The sequence below is a fragment of the Triticum dicoccoides genome, chromosome 6A (assembly GCF_002162155.2).
Source record: "Triticum dicoccoides isolate Atlit2015 ecotype Zavitan chromosome 6A, WEW_v2.0, whole genome shotgun sequence".
In the NCBI taxonomy this organism is placed as follows: domain Eukaryota; kingdom Viridiplantae; phylum Streptophyta; class Magnoliopsida; order Poales; family Poaceae; genus Triticum; species Triticum dicoccoides.
In genome coordinates this window covers 262,243,338-262,253,790 of record NC_041390.1, presented here as the reverse complement: position 1 = coordinate 262,253,790, position 10,453 = coordinate 262,243,338, and positions in this window count along the sequence as shown.

Sequence of the window (10,453 nt, the reverse complement as noted above, 5' to 3'; positions counted from 1 at the left end):
TGCGAGGGAGAGGCGGCGCTGTGCGGGAAGGAGGCGGCGAGGCGACGTGGGCCGCGGGGGCCGGGGACGGGCCCGAGCGGGCCTGACGGCGCGGGGCGACGATGTGGTCATGGGGGCGCCACGTGGCAGCTCCCGGTTGGGGCGGCGGCGATGTCCGGCCGGCGCGGAGACGATTTTTAGGGTTTTGGACGAGGGGGATTCGGATTTTTCGAGGAGGACCTATTTATAGGCATAGAGGGAGCTAGGAGAGTCCAAATGAGGTGCGGTTTTCGGCCACGCGATCGTGATCGAACGATCTAGATGATGGAGAAGTCTTAGGTGAGTTTTGGGCCAAATTTGAGGGGTGTTGGGCTGCAACACACACGAGGCCTTTTCGGTCCCTCGGTTAACCATTGGAGTATCAAACGAAGTCCAAATGATACGAAACTTGACAGGCGGTCTACCGGTAGTAAACCAAGGCCGCTTGGCAAGTCTCGGTCCAATCCGGAAATGTTTAATCCCCACACACAAATGAAAGGTAGAAATGACCACCGGAGGAGAACGAAGCGCCGGAATGCAAAATGGACAACGGGGAAAATGCTCGAATGCATGAGACGAACACGTATGCAAATGCAATGCACATGATGACATGATATGAGATGCATGATAACGACAACAACACACGGAGACAAAGACCCGAACCCGAGAAAATAAAATAACTTAAGCCGGAAACGGCAAGAGTTGGAGTACAAAATTGGGAAAGTTACATCTGGGGAGTTACAACACTCCACCACCACGAAAGGATCTCGTACCGAGATCTAGGACTGAAAGAACGCCAGGTACTCAGAACGGAGGTGATCCTCGCGTTCCCAGGTAGCTTCACGGTTGGAATGGTGTGACCACTTGACTTTGAGAAATTTGATTGACTTGTTGCGAGTCTTGCATTCAGTCTCTTCAAGAATAGCAACTGGGTGCTCACGATAGGAGAGATCTTCTTGGAGCTCAATGTCCTCGAAGTTAACGGTGCGGTTAGGAGTCTTGAAGCACTTTCAGAGCTGAAAGACATGGAACACATCATGAACATTTGCAAAATTTGAAGGAAGCTCGAGTTGATAGGCGAGGTCGCCTCTCTTGCTGACAATCTTGAAAGGTCCCACGTATCTAGGGGCAAGCTTCCCTTTGATACCGAAGCGACGAGTACCTTTCATAGGAGAGACGCGGAGGTAAACATGCTCTCCGATCTCGAAAGCCAAATCACGGTGCTTACTATCATAGTAGCTCTTCTGGCGGGATTGGGCTGCTTTGAGGTTATCACGAATGACTTTGCACATTTCCTCTGCCTCTGTGATTAAGTCATTACCCAAAAGCTGGCATTCACTGGTTTCAGACCAGTTGAGAGGGGTACGGAACTTCCTGCCATACAGAATTTCAAATGGGGCCTTGCCCGAACTTGCTTGAAAACTGTTGTTGTAGGACAATTCAACATAAGGAAGACAATCCTCCCACTTCATGCCGAAGGAGATCACACAAGCCCTGAGCATATCTTCAAGAATCTGGTTGACACGCTCGACTTGACCGCTAGTTTGAGGATGGAAAGCTGTGCTGAAGCGGATGTTAGTGCCCATGGCCTTCTGAAAAGAATCCCAAACCTTGGAGGTAAAGATGCTGCCACAGTCTGAAGAGATCACTTGTGGAATATACCGTGCAGAGAGACAATACGAGAGGTATAGAGTTCCGCCAATTGAGCTGCAGTGATCGACTCTTTGATAGGCAGAAAGTGAGCCACTTTAGTGAGTTTGTCGATGACAACGAATATAGCATCATTGCCACGCTTGGACTTTGGAAACCCAGTCACGAAGTCCATTTCAATGTGGTCAAACTTTCATTCTGGAATGGCAAGAGGTTGGAGGAGACCAGCTGGCCTTTGCTGTTCTGCCTTCACTCTTCTGCAGACATCACATTCATTCACGAATTGAGTAATCTCGCGCTTCATTCGAGTCCACCAATAAGCCTGTTTGAGGTCCTGATACATCTTCGTGCTCCCAGGGTGGATGGAGAGGAGAGAATTGTGAGCCTCGTTCATGATCACTTTACGGAGGTCACCTTTGGGTACAACAATACGATCCTCGAAGAAGAGAGTATCCTTGTCATCAAGGCGGTAGCACTTGTACTTGGGTTGACTCTTGGCAATCCCAATCTTCACCTTTTTCACCATAGCATCAAGAAGCTGGGCTTGGCGAATCTGGTCTTACAAGGTAGGAGAGACTTGAAGGTTGGCGAGGAAACCTTGAGGAACAACTTGCAGATTAAGTTTGTGGAAAGCTTCACAAAGCTCGGGTTGATAAGGCTTGAGAATCAGACTATTGCAATAAGCTTTCCCGCTCAATGCGTCAGCAATCACATTGGCCTTGCCTGGACTATACTCGATACTTGGATTATACTCTTGAATCATTTCGACCCATCGAGTTTGCCTAAGGTTGAGATTGGGCTGAGTGAAGATGTACTTGAGACTCTTGTGATCAGTGAAAATGTCCACTTTTCTTCCCAATAAGAGATGTCTCCAAGTCAAAAGAGTATGCACAACTGCCGCCAACTCGAGATCATGAGTGGGGTAGTTCTTCTCATTGGGCTTCAACTGGCGAGAGGTATAATCAACAACTTTCTTCCCTTGCATCAATACTGCGCCAAGACCTTGGAGAGAGGCATCACAAAAGACCTCGTACGGCTTGGATTCAGGCGGAGTCAGAACTGGAGTAGTGATCAATTTCTCTTTTAAAGTGTTGAAAGCAATGTCACACTCCTGAGACCAAACGTACTTTACGTGCTTCTGAAGAAGATTCCCCTGTTTTCTTCGCCCAATGTCACACTCCTGGTTTCTTCTCTTATGTGTTGCTTGTGAACTCTTATATAAAGGAAAGTGCTCCCAAGGACACATGCATGGGAATTACTGTCAAGCTAGTTTTCATCATGCTCAAATGATTTGTTCGTTACTTTGATAATTTGACATGTGGGTGGACCTGTGCTTGGGTGCTGTCCTTACTTGGACAATCCTCCCACTTATGATTAACCCCTCTCGCAAGCATCCGCAACTACGAAAGAAGAATTAAGATAAATCTAACCATAGCATGAAACATATAGATCCAAATTAGCCCCTTACAAAGCAACGCATAAACTAGGGTTTAAGATTCTGTCACTCTAGCAGCCCATCATCTACTTATTACTTCCCAATGCCTTCCCCTAGGCCCAAACAATAGTGAAGTGTCATGTAGTTGGCATTCACATAACACCACTAGAGGAAAGACAACATACATCTCATCAAAATATCGAACGAATACCAAATTTACATGATTACTTATAACAAGACTTCTCCCATGTCATCAAGAACAAACGACTTTGGGGGAGTGGGGCACTGCACACGGCTAAGGGATCAATGTGTGTCTAGAGGTGCCCCCTGATGCATAATTGATGCCTGAACAAACTTCTCTGAGTTGCTACCGACGTAGGGCTTTGGCTAAGCACCGCTACAATATGATCGAGGTGGATCATGGTGGAGTGGGGCACCGCACACGGCTAAGGGATCAATGTGTGTCTAGAGGTTCCCCCTGCCCCCGTATATAAAGGAGCAAGGGGGAGGCCGGCCGGCCCTCTATGGCGCGCCTGGAGGAGGAGTCCTCCTCCTAGTAGGAGTAGGACTCCCCTCTTTCCTACTCCTACTAGGAGGGGGAAAGGACGGGGAGAGGGAGAAGGAAAGGGGGGTGCCGCCCCCCTCTCCTAGTCCAATTCGGACCAGAGGGGGAGGGGCACGTGGCCTGCCCTAGGCCAGCCCTCACTCTCTCCACTAATGCCCATAAGGCCCATTATTTCTCCCGGGGGGGGGGGGTCCGGTAACGCTCCGGCACTCCGGTTTTCCCTGAAATCACCCAGAACACTTCCGGTGTCCAAATATAGTCGTCCAATATATCGATATTTACGTCTCCACCATTTAGAGACTCCTCATCGTGTCCATGATCATATTCGGGACTCCGACCTACCTTCGGTACATAAAACACAAAAACTCATAATACTGAGTGTCACCGAACTTTAAGCGTGCGGACCCTACGGGTTCGAGAACTATGTAGACATGACCGATACACGTCTCCGGTCAATAACCAATAGTGGAACCTAGATGTTCATATTGGCTCCCACATATTCTACGAAGATCTTTATCGGTCAAACCGCATAACAGCATACGTTGTTCCCTTTGTCATCGGTATGTTACTTGCCCGAGATTCAATCGTCGGTATCTCAATACCTAGTTCAATCTCGTTACCGGCAAGTCTCTTTACTCGTTCTGTAATGCATCATCCCGCAACTAACTCATTAGTTGCAATGCTTGCAAGGCTTTATAGTGATTTGCATTACCGAGTGGTCCCAGAGATACCTCTCCGACAATTGGAGTGACAAATCCTAATCTTGATCTATGTCAACTCAACAAGTACCATTGGAGACACCTGTAGAGCACCTTTATAATCACCCAGTTACGTTGTGACGTTTGGTAGCACACAAAGTGTTCCTCCGGTAATCGGGATTTGCATAATCTCATAGTCATAGGAACATGTATAAGTCATGAAGAAAGCAATAGCGGTAAAGTAAAACGATCAAGAGCTAAGCCGAAGAAATGGGTCTAGTCAATCGAACCATTCTCCTAATGATGTGATCCCGTTTATCAAATGAGAACTCATGTCTATGGTTAGGAAACATAACCATCTTTGATCAACGAGCTAGTCAAGTAGAGGCATATTAGTGACAACTTGTTTGTCTATGTATTCAGACATGTATCATGTTTCCGGTTAATACAATTCTAGCATGAATAATAAACATTTATCATGATATAATGAAATAAATATTAACTTTATTATTGCCTCTAGGGCATATTTCCTTCAGAAAATGTGATAAATAAAAACCTTCGGTGCTTGTTTATTTGTTTTTACAGGCTTCATTGTGCAGATAATTTACTATTTGTTCCATAAGATCACATTTTGGTAGTGGTATGACCTGAACCTTGATGCTTTCTTCTTGCTGCTGCTGCTGCTGTATTCTGTAATGGAACTGTTGGATAAGGTAGTTAACTATCTAGCCGTCTTAGAAGTGCAGATTCATTTTATTTTCTAGGGTGTGCAGAACAAAATCACGAAATGGTAGTAACTGGCAGCTACTTCTGAGTACAGATTTTGCTTTTCTGAATTATCATACTCCTTTTGTTTCTCATAATAATTAGGTTGTATTCAAATTGATTTGCCCCTGAGTATATGTTTATACTCTGTGACCAGTCATCCTAATACTTTACGAGTTCCCCTCGACCATTGTATCCTCTCCCTATTACTTTACAATCATCCTCGTGTTTTGATTTAATCCCTAGAATATCTCATTTTTGTTTATGTAGATTCTTATTTATCTATGCCTATATGGTGTTTCATGAAAATCCAAGCGGGTTGTAAGTTGCTGGTGCTTGGATCTGGGGTGTGGTGGTGAGCCATCACTTCTCTCTGCCATCATCTTCACAACTATGGCCAACTGAGCCCAGAGGTACTCACTGAACTCACATACTTATGAAACCAAGCTGGATATCATATGTTGCGTAGCTCATCATCTGGTGTGCATATGGATATAGTAAATCTGTCATTGTTCAGTTTATTCTCTGAATTGACCGTGATGAGTATTTCATGAGTCATACCAAAATTTAAGCTATGAGACTCAAAACAACAACTCAACTGTGTCTCTTCCCCCTAATTGAAGAATCTTATATTTTTATCCAGCTAATGAATCTGCACATCTGTATGGTTTTCAAAATTTTCCAAAAACATTACAGAAGTACTTCATTGGATGTGCAGAGTATTAATCCATTTTTTCATTCATGTGTGAATATCTTTAGTTTTAAGGAAGAGTATTAAATGTATGTGTGGTTCTTTCTATTACATTGCAACTATAGCTTCACTGCCCCCTTCTCTATTTAGTTAATGTACTGCCGGTGCTTTCTTGCATCCTTTTTGTTTCATGGCAGAATTACAGAATTCATGGAAAGCTTACCCTTCTCACGAAAATGTATCTAGCTTAGTGGCATATGCATATTTTATTTGTTATAGAATCTAATTTATGATATGTTTGGTTATCTTATGTTACTGTTGCAGAGTAAAAGGCTAACAGAATATTAGGTTGCCGGTTCAGACTGTAGGGTCGTCTTTCTCCCTGACCTCTTCAACATCGTCAAGGAAGTTGCAGAGCTCATCCTTGAGAAGCTCCTCTACCAGGTATTGTCGTAAACAAACATTCAGATTCATACCCTCTACCAGGTTAACTGATTTGGTTCCTTCGGTTCAGACCCGTTTCATCTTCTCCAGTTGATCTATGGAATGATCCTTTGCTGACATTTTAGTTTCCCATGATGCATTTTATTTTTGTTATCTTAGTTTATTGTTCTCATCTCCCAGCGAAATTCTTTGTTACAGTCCAATTATAAAGCTTATACTTCAATGTTCCTGCTTTTTTTCTGTCACAACAGTTTTGAGATTGGCCTTGATAGCTGGTTATCATTGTACAAGGCATCTTAGGTCAGATACCATGTACTGATGGGTTAGTTTCTCATGTAAACTCATCTTTCATGATATTTTGTGATAATCATGGCAAACTGAAGATATGGTATCTATGCAGTATAATAGTAGCGTTAAAATTCAAGCTCCTTTTGGCATTGTAATAATACTGTCTAATTATCATGCAGCGCAAGTATCTAACTAAATTGCACTATGGAGCTTGCACTAGCCGAACGAGTTGCCATCCTGAAACATATGTATAGGCTAAAGAGTAGTGTGGAAATAGTAGTCGTTTCGCAAGGATATGTTTCTACGCTTGCTTTCAAATGTTAATTTATCTTTCTTCATGTACTCATTTGCTACATAATTTTGAAGGTTACAAGTCATGAGATTTGATGTCATATTCTAAACTTTTAAGCATTCTTTCTAAGAATATCTTTATTTTCTGTCACAACATTCTCGTAGAACAATTATTATGCCTCCATCAATGATAACAATGATACCTGATTGAAGATTAGGTGGTCTACAAGCCCACGGCTCTCTAAAACTATATCTCTAGCCCACCAACTCTTCAAAGTTAAGGTCCGCCTTGAAACTATGCTCCCTTTTCCCGTTGCTCCACTCCCTTTTTGTGAATCTTACTTCCCATGGATGTTCTGCATTAATATCCCAGATTGCAAAATGTTAGTATTGACTCTTTACGATATTATGATAAATTGCAATTGCTTCAATGACTAAGATCATAGTTTGTTGGTTTTCAATAAAGTTTCTGATTAATACTTTACTTGTGAACGAATTATCACTTTAGCATAAGAAATTATATGTCAATATATCTTGTTGTTCTAAAGATGATCATGATGCCCTCATGTTCGTATTTCATTTTATCGACACCTCTATCTTTAAACATGTGGACATGATTATCGATTTCGGCTTTGTCTTAAGGACAAGCGAGGTCTAAGCTTGGGGGAGTTGATACGTCCATTTTGCATCATGCTTTTATATTGATATTTATTGTAATATGGGATGTTATTACATATTTTGGTACAATACTTATGCCTTTTCTCTCTTATTACATATCTAGCGCTCCGGCAGACCTGTTCTGCCGGGGAAACTTCCCTCCCGAAGGGGGAAATCATCATCGTCATCACCAATGATCCTCTCATCAAGAGGGGGTCAATATCCATCAACATCTTCATCAGCACCATCTCCTCTCAAACCCTAGTTCATCTCTTGTATCCGATCTTTGTCTCAAAACCTCAGATCGGTACACGTGGGTTGCTAGTAGTGTTGATTACTCCTTGTAGTTGATGCTAGTTGGTTTATTCGGTGGAAGATCATATGTTTAGATCCTTAATGATAATTATTACTCCTCTGATTATGAACATGAATATGCTTTGTGAGTAGTCTAGACCTACGTCGGTAGCAACATCATCACCGTCAACACGCCGTCGTGCTGACAGAACTCTCCCATGAAGCTCTGCTGGATCGGAGTTCGTGGGATGTCATCGAGCTAAACGTGTGCTGAACTCGGGGGTGTCGTGCTTTCGGTACTTGGATCGGTCGGATCGTGAAGACGTTCGACTACATCAACCACATTCTCATAACGATTCCGCTCACGGTCTACGAGGGTACATGGACGATACTCTTCCCTCTCATTGCTATGCATCACCATGATCTCGCGTGTGCGTAGGGAAATTTTTGAAATTACTACATTCCCCAACAGTGGTATCAGAACCATGTTTATGCGTAGATGTTATATGCACGAGTAGAACACAAGTGAGTTGTGGGTAATACAAGTCATACTGCTTACCAGCATGTCATACTTTGGTTCGGTGGTATTGTTGGATGAAGCGGCCCGGACCGACATTACGCATACGCTTACACGAGACTGGTTCTACCGACGTGCTTTGCACACAGGTGGCTGGCGGGTGTCAGTTTCTCCAACTTTAGTTGAACCGAGTGTGGCTAGGCCCGGTCCTTTAGACGGTTAAAACAACACTAAGTTGACAAACTATCATTGTGGTTTCGATGCTTAGGTAAGAACGGTTCTTGCTCAGCCCATAGCAGCCACGTAAAACTTGCAACAACAAAGTAGAGGGCATCTAACTTGTTTTTGCAGGCCATGTTGTGATGTGATATGGTCAAGACATGATGCTATATTTTGTTGTTTGAGATGATCATGTTTTGTAACCGAGTTATCGACAATAGGCAGGAGCCATATGGTTGTCGCTTTATTGTATGCAATGCAATCGCCCTGTAATTGCTTTACTTTATCACTAAGTGGTAGCGATAGTCATAGAAGCAATAGTTGGCGAGACGACAACGATGCTATGATGGAGATCAAGGTGTCGCGCCGGTGGCAATGGTGATCATGATGGTGCTTCGGAGATGGAGATCATAAGCACAAGATGATGATGGCCATATCATATCACTTATATTGATTGCATGTGATGTTTATCTTTTATGCATCTTATTTTGCTTAGATCGACAGTAGCATTATAAGATGATCTCTCACTAAATTTCAAGGTACAAGTGTTCTCTCAGAGTATGCACCGTTGCGCAAGTTTGTCGTGCCGAGACACCACGTGATGATCGGGTGTGATATGCTCTACGTTCACATACAACGGGTGCAAGCCAGTTTTGCACATGCAGAATACTCGGGTTAAACTTGACGAGCCTGGCATATGCAAATATGGCCTCCGAACACTAGAGACCGAAAGGTCGAGCGTGAATCATATAGAAGATATGATCAACATATTGATGTTCACCACTGAAAACTACTCCATCTCACGTGATGATTGGACATGGTTTTGTTGATATGGATCATGTGATCACTTAGATGATTAGAGGGATGTCTATCTAAGTGGGTGTTCTTTAATAATTTGATTAACTGGCCTTAATTTATCATGAACTTAGTACCTGATAGTATTTTGCATGTCTATGTTGTTGTAGATAGATGGCCCGTGCTATTGTTCCGTTGAATTTTAATGCGTTCCTTCAGAAAGCAAAGTTGAAAGATGATGGTAGCAATTACACGGACTGGGTCTGTAACTTCAGGATTATCCTCATTGCTGCACAGAACAATTACGTCCTGGAAGCACCGCTAAGTGCCAAAATCTGCTGCAGGAGCAACACCAGATGTTATGAACGTCTGGCAAAGCAAAGTTGATGACTACTCGATTGTAACATCCCAAATTTGCATTTTGGAATGTTATACACTAGATCATCATGCATATCATATTTTCTTGCATTTTGGTTGATCCTAGAAATTTCACACAACTCAAGGACCTTCGGAGAGAGTTGGAGATTTCGTTATTTTCATATTTGAGTTTTCTCAAATTTTGAAAAGAGGATCATTTGATTTATTTATTTCATCTTCAATTATTTTCCTATATCAAAAATAAGAGAGGGAATAATATGACTTTCCCAAATTTAGGAAAAATGAAGATTTAATGAATAAATCAAATTTTGGTTTTTCTGGAGTTTTATTTGCATTTTATTTGGAAAGGGAAAAATGCGCGTTTTCAAAAATTGAATTTTAGGTCCGGAGAAAAGTTCATTTTGTTCGACTCATTTTTTGGAGTCGGGGAAAATTTACTTTAGGTTTTTCGGAGTTCGATTAGTTTCTTTTTCTTTTGTTTTCTGCGCGCGAAAACCAGTTAAAAAAAAAGGGGGGCCTCCCGCCAGGCCAGCCGGGCCAAAGGCCTAGCCAGCCGGCCACCGCCCCAGCCTCCCTGCGCGCGTGCGCCAGGCGCAGGCCGCCGCCTCACCTCGTCCTAGCCGAGTCCGGTTGGACTCTAGGCTAGCCCCCTTTCCTTGTTTCTTTTCCTTTTCCTTCTCTTTTTCTTGCCCCCTACCCCAAGTAAATCCCCCCCTCACCTATATAAATACCCCAACACCCCCCCTCC